The 14262-nt window shown below is 35.8% G+C and overlaps 1 protein-coding gene across 12 annotated transcripts in view; it reads left to right on the forward strand.

Moving 5' to 3' along the window:
* MBD5 (methyl-CpG binding domain protein 5) overlaps positions 1 to 14262 on the forward strand; it is a 429916-nt gene that overhangs the window by 141700 nt on the left and 273954 nt on the right. For all 12 annotated transcript variants that reach the window (XM_071220653.1, XM_071220654.1, XM_053918640.2 and 9 more), the window contains one exon: positions 14107 to 14200. The gene's annotated coding sequence lies outside the window, so the exon portion shown is untranslated. The remainder of the gene's footprint in view (positions 1 to 14106; positions 14201 to 14262) is intronic.

Genomic DNA, 14262 nt, shown 5'->3' on the forward strand with positions numbered 1-14262 from the left:
AAACTAAATAAATAAAACCTTTTTAAAAAATAGATACAAAACATCAATTAAAAAAAAATACTAAGAGCATTAGACAGAAACCATTTTAGCACACCAAAAACTGAATTTTAAAATGATCTTTCAAGCCACAAATGGTCACAGTGCATTCAAAGGAGCCCAAGGGTAAAAGAAGACTTGGGTCTAATCTGAATAAGGCGGAGGTTGGATCGTGTCTGAGCTTAAGCCCCTTAGAATAAGTATGCCTGTTCTCTTCCTCTGTAGGAAAAGTGAAGGTAAGAGCCTGGTCACTGTCAGAATACATTTTGGGGGAGCCCAGGCCAGTGCCAGTTGGGCTAAGGCCTGGTTGCAAACTGTCTTTGAAAAAAGACACACTGAAAGGGTGAAACCAAACCATGTCAAGGACCCAGGACTTCCTGCTGCATCTGCCCCTCTTTCAGTAACTTTCTATAAAATCTGATGATATGTAAATAAGGAAACAAAAAGTAATGCAGGAACTGTTGTGATGAAGAAGCAATGATAACAGGATATAAAGCTTGTGACAGTAGACTGTCCACTTTATATCTGATCTGTATCAGCCTGCATTTCCTTGAGCCACCTGCATATGAGATAAATTCAGTATACTTCTTTCTACTTTTCCTCAGTTCAAACAGCTTTGTTTATATCACAAGTTGAGGAACTACCATGTATTTTTTTCTCAGTGTTTTGATTTCTATAAACCTTTATATGCTTTATGATTTCAAATAGCTCCAAAGACAATATAGCATAGTAATTAGGAACATAGGCCCTTGAGCCAAATTGCCTAGGTCTAAGGTTCGCAATGCCACTTTCTAGCTAATACCACCTCTCTAGAGTGTGTTACCTCACCTCTTCACCCTGATCTCCTCATGTGTTAAGCGGGCATGATAGGAGATACTATCCCATAAGGTTGTTTGAGGACTAACTTAAATATAAAATAGTTAAAATAGTGCCAGCATGATGAATGCTTAATATTTTTTTCATGCATGGAAACATGCAATGGATAAAATTGGAAAATGTAAACTGTTGACATACGTAACTGCCTTTGTATAATGATTATTTGGGGGGAAATGCATTCTAATTACCAGTCTGCTTCAAAAATGAAATGCTAGAAACATGCCCCATTTGTGAGTAAAGGGACTGTAGTTTTTACTTAGTTTTCCATGTAGTATTAACTGTTCCTATCTGCTGATAAACTCTTTATGTCATTTTGTGTAATCCACAGTCTGCCCTACTAGGTAGCTATTAATAACTCCATTTATATTAGCAGTGAATGTCTCTGGGCAGTGAGACAACAGGCCCGAGAAGAGGAAGAGTTGGCAAAGAAGAATTTGATGGTCCTAGAGGGAAAATTTTTCACCAAGTAGATGTGAATGTAAAACCCCCCAGGGACATCTAAACCGTCTCAAGAAGCATGGTATCATCTATACAACAGACATAGGGATGTCACAACATCTGAGAATGTGATGTTTTCAGCAGCCTTTGGATAGTTAACACTAAGAAAGACCTGCTTTGTGAGAAGAGCTCCGTGCTGAAACAGTGTTTGTCAGATTGTGTTTCATAGGACCCCAGAATTCTGTATGAGTATTTTAGAAAGTCCGTAAACCTCAGATTCAAATTTCTTATACTTTCATATTGTTATTGACCGCAGGTGTTACCTGTTAACCCCAGTTTCAAATGTTGTGTCTATCAAGTGTGTTCTTTGATTAACTTTATAATAAGTAAATGTTAAATGTTATAAAGCTAAATGTAAAAAAAAAAACTTCCATTTTTTAAAAGTTGAAATTTCAGCAATATCCAGGTAGTATTGCTACTGTAATATAATGTGACTCAAAGCTTCTGCTACTCTCCGTCTTGCACAGAGGGGAGGTTCAAAATGTATAACAATCGGTATGGCACAGGTACCAACCAGTCAGAGTGGATGCCAGGGTCTTGGAGGCCCCTTGTGCTGCCAGACGTTATCTCATTAGGGGTTAGAACCTGGAGAATTCTCGGTGGGGAGAAGGGCCCTAGAGAAGGGGTCATGTGGAGAGGTTGGAGCAGTGGCCATTTTCCAACAAGTACGGAAGACTTTTACTCTTTACTATTTTAACAGCTGGAATAGCCAGTGTTCATCCTGACCAGACAGACATTAGATAGGTGAAAACAGGTCATTATGACGTACCCAGTGTTATAGTTAGGTATATAGAATTTTAAATAGTGTGTTAATTTTTGTTTGGGGGGATGGTTTTTGACGCATTTTAGAGTCAGGCATAGTTGACCCTTCCTTCCTTGAGATTTCTGCCAAACAATTATTACATAAGTATCTTGTCCTTTTTCATTTACACTGAGTGGTTGATGAATTCATCAATTTCCAGTTAATATAGATTGCCTTTATTTGCAGTTAACTATTTTTTAAATATAATCTTACAATAATTTGGTAGAGGAATCTTACACCATACCTTCTTTGGCCAAAAAAATTAAGTTGTAAATACCATAAAGGACTCTGTTGGTTTACCTTTTCTCTAAATGTAAATTTGCTATCATTTATAACATTCATTTGTTACATCTTCTCTATGCATAGAAGAATAAAACATTGCTGAGTTTTACCTAATGATCTACATAATATATGTTCAAATTTGCTAAAAACCTAATCTCTTAATTTCATAATCTGGGAGCAACAGAAATCACTAATAATACTCATTTTACTTTACCTTTTTTGTGTGGTAGAAATTTCATTTGAAATACAGATTTTAAGCATTGAATGCATTGTTTTGGGGTGTTGGATTGCACTATTTCATGGAATTAAATGAACTAAATATGTTAATTCTGTAATGCTTTTAGTTCAAACTATATGTAATTCTCAATGGAGAGGCATTTATTGCCAACATAATAACTGCTTTGAGATCATTTTTATCATTTTCTATATGAATAAACAATATTTCATTTTTTTGCTTCAGTTGCTCTGTGTTGCAACCATCCAATCCATATATCTTTTTAAATATTTTATATTTAATTTTTGGTGGCCATGAACCCGCCACACTAAGTTTTACTTTCATATATTGATCTGCAGTTTACTGTACTGAGTTAAAGTTTGCATTATATGTATTTACATAAGGTACTTTTTATTATATATGTATCTGCAGTGGTATGTGCTGCTATATTCTCAGTGCTGAGGAACCAACGGAAAAATCATAACATTATAAATGGCAGCAATATAGGAAACATTTACTATTTTATTAATATTAAGTAGCATTTGAACCTTTATGTGATATGTGGTATTAAGACTTATATGACTCATATAGAGCAAAATATCCTATAATGTTTTGGTTTAAACATTTCAGTAGTTATTTTTCTGCATAGTCATTTCAGTTCATTATAAACAGAAGATGGAGCAAGTTTCTGGAAATACTGCACATTTTATATGTACAGCTTTAGATTTGTCACCTTTGAAAGATCTAAAATGATACCCCATTTACTTTTCAAAAATGAAATTTGACAGGGCAGTCCTCTAAACCTGAAAAATCTCTAACAAACAAGAATGACTCAGAAACTCTTTGGTTGCACTTGCTCCTGTTTGGAGTTTACTTTTTCATCCCTCCACTGTTCCACCAAGTTGGTGATGACCCTGTCTTGGTTTACTCCTGGAAGTAGTTCGTATAATTCAGACATCTTTTTCTGATTATAAGAATTTTAGTCTTATCTCAAAGTGCTACTTGCTCTTACAAAACTACATTATTTGGCAGGTTAGCATAGTATTGAGCTGTTTTTGGTAGGATTTGAAATACTGTTCTCTTTTGGTAGAAGATAGCTATTTCCAGACATCATAAAATCAGGCATTACTGCTGGCTCACAGGCTTCCTTATGTAATACAGTTTCTTTTACTGTTATGAGTGCCTGCACCAAAAATCAACAGAAAGTCTGAGCCTTGTGTTTTCCTCTAATGCTGGCAGCTTGATACTTTGGTCACATTAATATCCTTTTTATACATCACTAAAGAGGATGTTCCTGTTCTTCTGTGTGCTCATTTGCATTTTCTCTGCTTGTCATTTTATTCTTCAAATGTGTCGACATACGGGGATTTCTCCACCTCCTTGCACAAACTTCTAATGCGTCTCCCTGCTATCTTTTTGTTTTTATTGGAAATTATGGTAGAATTTAGTTTGGTTATGTAGGAAATGTTCATTTTTCTGTTTTGTCTCCATTTTTTTCCTTTAGAACTTTTTCATATTGTCCTAAGATGCAAGTCCCTGTTGCTTTATTGTCAATCATATCTCTTCCATTAGCTTAGGATAATACTTTGAGGATTTATTTTTATTAAGGAGGACTGTTCATTTTGGAGGGTTTGTTTTATTTTTATTTTTTATTTTTTTGTTTGATAATTTGAAAAGTCACTTTGACTGAAGTATACATTGTATAAAAAGATAATGCTTTACATCATTAATGCCATAAACATTGGAAGGAAGGTGTTTACATATTATAGAACACCTTAAAATTTTATAGCATAAATTTGATATTTCCCTATAAGGAGCTTATATGTTGATTTTAATAATATATAGCTGCATTTTGAACCTGTTTATTTTAACAATATCTTCCAAAGAGCTGTGTTTAATCTGTATATACATCCTTTACAATTGTATTTTTTTTAATTTTCTATACGTTAATTTAAGTATATTTTTCATTAGTTTTTTCCTAAAATTAGTCTTAATAATGATTAATGAGTCTCCCATAGCTTATTAATTTTTTAAGCTATGTGATTTTCTTTTGTTTTTATATTGAGGATATCTTTTAAAATGACTTTTCTGAGGTCTGATTTGGTATTTTCTGTTTAATCTCCCACAACACCTAGTAATTTGTTCAGCTTAATACAATGAAATCGCTTTTAGACCTATTCTCTTTGTTACTACCATGTAGATAAAGCATTATGGTTCATATTCCGGACCTGGAGTTCTTCGAAGCACTGATGCAGATTCACAATAGCTTCATGAAGTCTGACTTTATCGTAGTGTTTTTCTTTGGGATATCAGTGTCTTACACATCAAATGCTCAAAAATTATATCATAGCATCATTAAAATACTTCAAAATATGTGAAACTTCTTTAAAGCCTCCTAATTTTTGTGCACAAAACAGTAGTCTCACACACACACACAAGAGTACACAGGGTCCTCAGCCTATTTTCTGGCTCATCAACAGCAGAAACATTTTTTGTTGGACTAAATTCCATTTCTTTTGCAATTTTTTATTTGGTGGCATGAATTTCATCAATCCCAAAGTTTTTGTTTTATTCTTTATGTTGGCCCACTATCAATTTATAGTGTTATGTTTGTTTTAACCTGGGGGTTATTTAAATGTATTGTGTAATAAATTCCTGGTACACCTAATGTCTATATTTTGCCATATTGGTTTAGAATTTTTAAAAAATTAATAATATCCTGTTTAATGTGTGTGAATTTCTGTTGTCTGCCCCCAAAGTAGGGCAGTACAACTTTGGTGTTTGACTTGTGAGTGCTTTTTTTCAAAGCATTCTCTTGCTTGCTCATAAAATTTCTTTTGATTCCTAATTATAAAGTCATAGAATCATGGACTGGGAAGGGACTTTTAAGGTTATCATGTTTCCGAGGAAATTTAAGCATACCCTCTGATGTTGCAATTCCTTCTTTGAATCCCCTCTTTTTTCCAGGAACTCCATCCATATACTTCTAGCATAATCCTGATCAGTAAAATCAACATTACTTGTCACTGTTGCTTTGCTCCTTTTCCCTTCTGTTTCCTCCTTGGAACTTCTAGCATTGAAAAATAGTTTATTTCTAGCATCCTGGAAATTTAGGCAATTCTGTTAGTGACAGTAATGAGCAAAAGAGGAATATGATGTTTTAGAAAAGAAACTGGAGGTGACGTCAATGGTAGTGATACTTTTTTAGCATTTGAAGAGAGGTAGCGAACAAGGTGGTTCATATATTTATTATTTTCAAAGGTAAAATAGCTCTATAAAATATAATAAAACTATATAAAATAGTTTTACAGTGTATTTCCACACAGTGCCTAGAGGAAATCCTTGAACGATTCTAGTGCATGGAAGGATAAATGGAAATTATTTATTTTAAAAAATTGTTTTATTGAATATAAACCTATTAACATAAACCTTCATATTCGCCTGATTTCAGTCGTCCAATCCTGTTTTTTTCTCTACAATATATTTATTTTTCCTTGAGTTCTCAATCCATAGTCGTTTTCAACAACCTTATTTTTGATGTTGGGAGAGATTATGTAGAATTAAAATAATAAATTAACTGCCAGTCCATTTACTGGGTTCCAACCCAAATAGCTCATTAATTGTCTATCAACAGGACCTATTGGATAAGAAGAGTGAGGAAGAATTGATTATTGCCAGAATGTTAATAGTGTTTTTGTAGTATGGCAAAATATTGTACTTAATTCTTTGTTTCCAAAAAAGGTCAGCTCTTAAGGTGTTTGCTAATTAGTGTACCCAAAATCACTCACTGGTATTCTCCAAATAACAGATATAATTAAGGTGGTCTGTCAGAACCAAATGGATTACTTATTCCAGTTGAAGAGATTCCCCGTCCATGTCAGATGAACATTTTTAGAGAATGCTGGTGGAGAAAAAAGTAAGAAAGAAAGGATTGCTTCTTTTTCTTTCTCTGATGAAAATACATCATTTACTATTAATACCTTGAACAGCTTGGTAGTTTTCAACTTTCATAGAGAGAACTTCAGGGGCTTTGGACTTTAAAAATAGTTTTTTACTGAACCAGATCATCGGAACAAGTTTCAAGAGGTCTAAACACAAAGCTTAATGTGTTTGACAGATTTAGGATTACCACTGGTGCTTTGTATTTGAAATTAGGCATACCAAAATAAATGAATAAATTAAATAAATAGGCCAGTTATAACCAAAATGGCAGAGGAGTAGGTAAAGCTACACTAACCTCCTCCCAGCACCAATCTGGAATTACAACTAAATTGTAGAAAAATCATCCTGAATAACCAACTGAACACTAGCTGGAGAGAAGCCTTATAACCACAGACGAAAGAACCCACCTCAATGAAACTGGTTAGAAATGCAGAGGAGGTGCGAGAGGGCTGGATGGGCTCCCATGCTGCAGCTGAAGTCCTGGAGGGATATTTCATTGACTGGGGAGTGTTCCCCCTGAGAAGTGTAGGGTCTAAACCCCCATCTGGGCTCCCTAGCCTATGGCACAGAACCAGGAAAGGAACCCAAATAACACACATCTGTGAAAAGCAGTGGGGTTTCTATCTGCCAGGGAGAGACGGCTGGAGACTCAGAGAGCCTCTCAGAGGGCCCACACACAAAATTCCATTTGTAGCCTTTTACCCTGGGCTCCAACAGAGGGAGGGCAGAGTGGACTAGAGATGCTTGAGGAGAGTGAGGCTGGTGGCTCTTGGGAGAAAACCGAACTGCCAGCCACCAGGATCCCTGTGCTGAGTCATTCCCCATACTGCAGAGCCCATCTTCCTCAGGCAAAACAGCTTGAGGGGAAGCAATAGCCCTACCCACAGGAATTATTCTGCTCCACCCTGTGGAGCTTAAGCCCTACTGCTGAGGAGTGCAGCTGGAAGACTTTCGCTCTTTAGCCTAACAGAAAGCCTGCTGCAGAGGCAGATCTCTGGCATCTCAGAGACTATAGCTGACCCTCCCTGGGCACACTGTCACTTATAGCCAGCCTTGGTGTGCAGCCTGGTTCTTTCTGTACACAGGCCCAGCAGAGGGACCACATGCTGTGGATCGCTGTTAGCTCCAAACAGGTTGCCCAGGGCTAGTCACAGGTAGGGTTTGTTATAAGCCTACACCAGAGTCTTTACAGCTCAACCTAATACATAGAAACAAACACAAAGAGGCAGCAAAAATGGGAAAAACGAAGAAACAAGCTCCAAATAAAAGAACAAAAGAATTCTCCAGAAAAATTAGGTGAAGTGGAGGCAAGCAATCTATTAGATACAGAGTGCAGCATAATGATTATGAGGATACTCAACAGCATGAAAAAAAACATAGAAACCATAAAAAATAACCAGTCATAAATACAGAATGCAGTATCTGAAATAAATAATACACTGGAAGGAATAAATAGTAGGTTAGAAAAAACAGGATCGAATCAGTGATTTGGAAGACAAGGTAGGAAAAAACACCCAAGCAGAGCAGCAAAAAGAAAAAATAATTTTAAAAAATGAAGCGTAACAACATCTGCAACATGGGAATACCACAAGGAGAAGATAGTGAGCAAGGGGTCGAGAACCTATTTGAAGAAATGACTGAAAATTTTCCTAACCTGGTGAAGGAAAAAGACACACAAGTCCAGGAAGCTCAGACAGTCCCAAACAAACTGGACCCGAAGAGGACTACACCAAGACACATCATAATTAAAACAGCAAGGCTTAGAGACAAGGAGAGAATCCTAAACACTTCAAGAGAAAGCAGGTAGTTACACACAATGGAGCACCAATTAGACTTTCATCTGATTTCTCAACAGAAACATTTCAGGCCAGAAGGGAGTGACATGAAATATTCAAGGTGATGAAAAGCAAGGATGCACAACCAAGACTACTTTACCCAGCAAAGCTATCATTTAAAATCAAAGGAGAAATAAGGCTCTTCCCAGACAAGAAAAAGCTAAAGAAGTTTATTAACACTAAACCAGTGTTGTAACAAATAAGGCTTGCTTCAAGAAGAAAAAAAGAAACTAATAAATAAATAGAATAATTGCACTAAAACCATAAAGAAAAGTTATGCAAGGTCCACTAAAGGAGTCATCTTGAATAAAACTAATAATGGTCCTAACTGGTACTAAGCAATGGCTTAAATAAGTTCAGGTTAACATTAATATCTTTGATAAAACAGTTGAGAAAACCAATCTTCCATGGATTCCATAATTGGAGCTCTTATTATACAGGAGAAACTTGGGATCTTTGAAAAAGCAATCATAGGCCCTGGCTGGTGTGGCTCAGTGGATTGAGTGCCAGCCTGCAAACCAAGGGTTGCCAGTTCAATTCTCACTCAGGGCACATGCCTGGGTTGTGGGCCAGGTCAGGTTCCCAGTTGGGGGCGCACGAGAGGCAACCACACATTGATGTTTCTCTCCCTCCCTTCCCCTCTGTCTAAAATAAATAAATAAAATATATAAAAATAATTTTTTAAAGAATTGTATTTTAAAAAATAAAATAGAAAAGCAAGCATAGCTGAAAATATTTTTAACTCTTTGAATATTTGTTATCTGTTGAAATAAAATACTTTATGAGGTTTTATTTTTATTCTGTATTTTCTTAACTATGATCTGTTTGCTTTCAACCATATATAAAATTTGAAAATTAGAATTTTTTTATGATTTCATTTGTTTTTAGAGAGAAGGGAAGGGAGGGAGAGAGAGAGAAAGAGAGAGAAACATCAGTGTGCCAGAGAAATACCGATCAGTTGCCCCCTCGCAATCCCCCACCTGGAGACCTGGCTCACAACCCAGCCATGTTCCCTAACTGGCAATCGAACCAGTGACTTTTCAATTTGCAGGACAATGCCCAGCCCACTGAGCCACACCAGTCAGAGCTGTGAATTAAAGTTTTCTTTAAAAGTCTCCTATCAGATCAGAATGAATGGGCTCTTGAGGGCTGTGAAATTGCATACTGCTCGACAAGGTGAAGTCATTGCTCCTAGGGGACCCGTGGGTTGTTCAGATAATTTCTTCTCATCTCACCACCCCCCAGCTCTTTGCATAGCAGGCCTGGGGTGTGGCTAAGCCAGGGACCCTTGCCTGCCTTCTGACAGAACCCGAGGTAACTGAGGTACCCGAGGTAATCATCAGTAGTAATGATTTATATTACTTTACTCAAAAAGCAAGGGAGGGAGAAAGGGAGGGGGAAGGGAAGAAGGAAGAAGGGGGAAGGAGGGAAATTGCATACTGTTAATGCTATGAAAGCAATCACCTGTAAAAGTTAGGTTTGAATATACTCTCTATAGGTCAGGAAAGTAGAAAGCATGTTTTCTTCCTATAAAAACTTTTTTTAGGAAGAAATCATAGTCTTTATAAGAAATCATAGTCTTTCATTTTTTAAAAAATGAAAAAGTAAAATCATAAATTTTGTATCCCAATATTGAACCATACTTAAAAGATCTTTATTAGAATAGGCTTATAGAACATTATACTCAGAAACAGGACTGAGGTTTTTAAGGTAAACCTTGAGTCTCTCAGAGGCGCTATTGTGCACAGAAGTGTATATAAATAATTGAAATACATAGAGCTAAACGAGGGCTTACAAATCACCTTTCGTGATGACGAGAATTGGAAGTGGCCCACCCTGGCATTGTCCTTTCACTGGGAAACCTGATAAACCTTCCAAAAGGGTGGAGGGTGTAAGGCAGAAATACATGTGAAGGTACATTAGGTAAGGCTTCCAGGGCTACTGGAGATTTTATTTTAATGGATCGGGCATTCATGAATTACTGTAGTTAATTGTAGACTGCATGAATTTGAAACCCAAGTCTGTAAAACCTTGGGCCACTTAATCACTCTGTTCCTCAACTTCCTCATCTGTAAAATGTAGATGAAAATAGCACTTCTTAGGATTGTGAGAATCAAATTAATGCTACTTAGAATTTAGCAATCAGTAAATGGTAGTTCTTATTTGTGTATTTAAAAACAAGGAGGAAGCCTTAGCAACTTAATATAACAAATGTTGGAGACTTAGCAATGTCTATTACCTAGAGGTTTGTATGTTTAATCATTAAAAGTAATAGACATAGCCCTGACTGGTGTGGCACAGTGTGATGGGCACTGCATGGCAAACCAAAGGGTCATTGGTTGGAGTCCCAGTTAGGGCATGTGCCTGGGTAGCAGTCCAGGTCTCTGGTTGGGAGAATGTGGGAGACCACCAATCGATATTTCTCTGGCATATCGATGTTTCTCTCCCCCTCTCCCCACCTCCCTTCCTATCTCTCTAAAAATAAGTAAATAAAAATATTTTTAAAAAGATAACATGCATAGAGTGAATTCTTTTGGGATGTGGGATATTGTGTGGTTTACTGTTATTGGTTCTTATTAAAATATGTAGTTTTCCTAAGGAAACCCTAAACCATGTTTTCTGGGACTTTGTGTTAAATGTATTTAAAGAGCCCAGTTTATTGGGAAAAAGTACATTCTTGTTAATTCAGCTTAACAAGTTGAATTCAGTATTAGTTACCATTAACAGTGGTAATTAATACACCATTACTCTCAGTTATCCCAAATTATGTACCTGGATTATGAGACATTAAAAGAGTTAGCTGTGGTAGTCCTCAGAAGAGATGGGAATATTCATGCAGCACAGGGAGATTACAATTTTTAAATCATTCATAGAAATAGAGTATACTAAAAGAGAAAAGCTGGGTCGCTCGCCCAATCACTGTAAAGTACTATACTCAATCACTAGAAAGACCAACAAGTCAAATCATCACATATTTATTAGATGTTTTTAGGCTCGGAATTGCTGGAAAATTATAATATAGTATATTTAATATAGGGGATGAAACAAACATGCCAAATTTTAAATAATGACAAAAGATAGAAATAAAGGACCATAAGTGAGTGCCTGATTAATTAGCTAAATTAATTTGCAATAATTAGTGTAGAAAATCAGGAGAGAAAAGAGGTTTTAGTGTCTCATTGATGGAAATTTCCTTTTAGGAGGAAGCAGTATTTGAGCCTAATTTTGGTTGACCAAGAGATGAGAGAGAAACAGTGCAGCTGGGGTCAGATAGAAGAAGATCTAGAGTTTTGCCCAAAGACATAGGGACTTCATTTCATAGCTGCACGCCTTGGAGGCAGATATGCAGCCCATCTTGTAGATTTCAGATTGCATAGCTCCCTGTTTGGGAAGACATTTGGGAAGCCCAGGACTGTTTACCAGCTACTAAGCAGCACTCGGCCTGGGGGGAAAACCAGCTGTAGTCATGAACTGAAGGTTGACTTTAACCTAGGTTAAACTAGGTAGGTAAAAGAAAGTAAGTACAGGTGTCTTAAAGGTTAATATTTATTAGGATCAACATTCTTATTACATATAGCAAAGACTCAGATATTTACTTCTGTTTGTTATAATTTTCTTTTTTATAAAGAATCTAAAGAGTATGTGTATCCGAATATATTACTTTTACTGCAAAGTATTTCTGGACCTGTTCATAAGAATTCTCAAAACTAAAATGCTAACAGCCTATTTAGTGTTATTTTTAGTAAGTTTATATGTGTGTGTTCTTTAGGGAAATGATTTGACACTTTCTCTTTTTAAAAATGTTGGCTTTGTATTTAAAAAGAAAATGATGCTAGAGAGCTTTTTCCCTCCCACTAAGTTAAGGACAAAAAATTTTAATTCTGAGCCATTGAATGAATGGTTCTAGTTATATACGAGGTTCTAGGTTAAATTTTCATTGTGAAATATAATTGGTTGTTTCTGTTTTGTTTTGCCACAAGTATTTTATTGGTTACCTGAACATTTTACTTCGGAGGACGCCAAGACTTACAAAACATATAATCCATAAACATTATTTTAGCTAATCTATATTGATTTATTGCGGAAGTTCTATTTACTCTGTTTAAAGTTATTTCTTACCAAGTGGGTCTCAGGATTTTCTTTTAATATTAGAACTATAAGCTTAGAACAAAACTCAAGAAGTATTTCTATAAATGTTAGTACTGAAGGTCAGTCAGTAGTCAGTGTTCATAAACACTCAGAGCACTGTTTTACAGAGAGTGTAGACCTTTGCATTGTAATCATCAGAGATGATTTAAAAACAGAGAGTCCGTGACCTTAGCCTCGTTCTCCGAATCATAAGCTCTGGGCATGTTACCTGGGAATTTACATTTCAAACCCAAACTTTTGGTCTGTAAGTGCAGTATAGTTTGGACTTCACTGCTACTACCATTTATGCCATGCGTGGATCCGTGTAATGTAAGATACTACATAGTTGTGGAAATGGGGGGGGGGAGTGCGTTGGATGAATTGAAGTCATTTTAAATATTTAGTAGTCAGATTAGCAGTTATTTCAATAATTTTCATAGAACTCTGTAGACAGTATTTTTAGGTTAGTGCCTTATTAATCTATATAATCTAAGGCAAATAGTTGCAGTGAGATTATTTCTTATCTGAAGAACAAATGTACTTCCTTAATACTTTTTTAAAAACCTGGGCCCAGGCCCCACATTATAACAATTAAATCAAAACATCTGAGGAATAGGCTGAGTCTTTATAAACCTATATTAAACAGTTCCAAGTGGTTTGAATGTGCAGCTGAAGCTGAGGAAGAGGGAACTACACAGATGACCAAAAAGAACAATGATGTTGCTAATCCAAAACTACTGATGTTTGGCTTGGGAATCCATAGTAGTCTAAACACACACTGAAGGTATGACTCTGTAGCATCCAAATCCTGTTTTCCCTAACTACTTTTCTGTGACTCATTTAAAAAATAATCAAAGAGAATTAGAATCAGATTCTTTCAGCAAAGAATATTTTCTCTGGATAATTTCAGTTCTCTTTTAGAGGCAATTTCTCTTCAAAGATCTCTACTAAGCTTCACTAGGTTGGCATAAAGTACTGATTGGGTAGTTGGATTGATAAGGGGGATAAAATTTTGACCTCTTCATGGGAACAGATATATTTAACTAGTTTATTTTTATGCTTTTGGCATTTATAGGCAACTCAAATACAATCAGGAATTCTTTTAAAATATCTATTTTGAACAAGCAAAATATTCTCTAGAGTGTGGCTGTGTGCATGTAGGATATCAGCATTAATATGTTCATAAAATTGTATTTTAAAAAATGTTCATAGGACCTAGGCAACCCCATAAAATTAGTACTGTAGAAAGTGCTGAAGTTTATGACATGGATCAAAATAGATGTTCCACAGAATTTTCTGATTCTTCTAATGTGAAAAATCTCATCATTATTACAGTTTAGTTACATAAAACACATCCTTTGACACACACCTCCCTTTGCCCACACTCATTAAACAAAGTCATAAAGAATTTCAAGATCTGCTTTTACATTTAAGTAAATGAAACCATATTTATAACCTTAAATTTATGGTACTTTCTTATGTTTCTCTTGTAGATGCTTTTTGAGAATTTCAGTTTCTACATATGGGAAGTAGATATTGAAGGTTATATGGTTTACAGACAATATCTTTAAAAGACAGACACTCAAGGTAAGTAATAACTATAGCCTCATAAATAATCTCATTTAAATGGTTAAGGTTGCCAGATTGTA

Source organism: Desmodus rotundus, chromosome 2, assembly GCF_022682495.2.
Source record: "Desmodus rotundus isolate HL8 chromosome 2, HLdesRot8A.1, whole genome shotgun sequence".
NCBI lineage: Eukaryota > Metazoa > Chordata > Mammalia > Chiroptera > Phyllostomidae > Desmodus > Desmodus rotundus.